The sequence below is a fragment of the Columba livia genome, chromosome 14 (genome assembly GCF_036013475.1).
Source record: "Columba livia isolate bColLiv1 breed racing homer chromosome 14, bColLiv1.pat.W.v2, whole genome shotgun sequence".
Lineage (NCBI taxonomy): Eukaryota > Metazoa > Chordata > Aves > Columbiformes > Columbidae > Columba > Columba livia.
In genome coordinates this window covers 6,103,202-6,103,603 of record NC_088615.1, presented here as the reverse complement: position 1 = coordinate 6,103,603, position 402 = coordinate 6,103,202, and positions in this window count along the sequence as shown.

Genomic DNA, 402 nt, shown 5'->3' with positions numbered 1-402 from the left:
GTTTGTTGGAGTTTTCTTTTTTGTCCCTAAGGGGTGATGAGTAGCTGTGTACCGGGGGTTCAACAGCAGCTCTATTCAACTCAGCAGAATGTTGTTACCAGCCTGACCGAGGTTGTTGGGGTGTTCTGTCATCTGACAGACCCTTCCTTCCGTGATATCTTTGGGTCTGTCATTTTTTTATATCTCAAAGTCTTCAGCACCATCTGTAATAATTGTTACCAGCTGTATTAACAACTGGTTACAGACTTGAAATGGTTTCGGGAAGGCCCGTGCGTTCTTGATTTCACTTGTGCAAGCTAAAGGGTGATTGTGAAGTGCAGTGACCTTCACCCACAAACCTGCATTTTCTGTTCATACCTTTTTCACGGGATTGTACTATTCTATATTGTAATCACCTTTTGG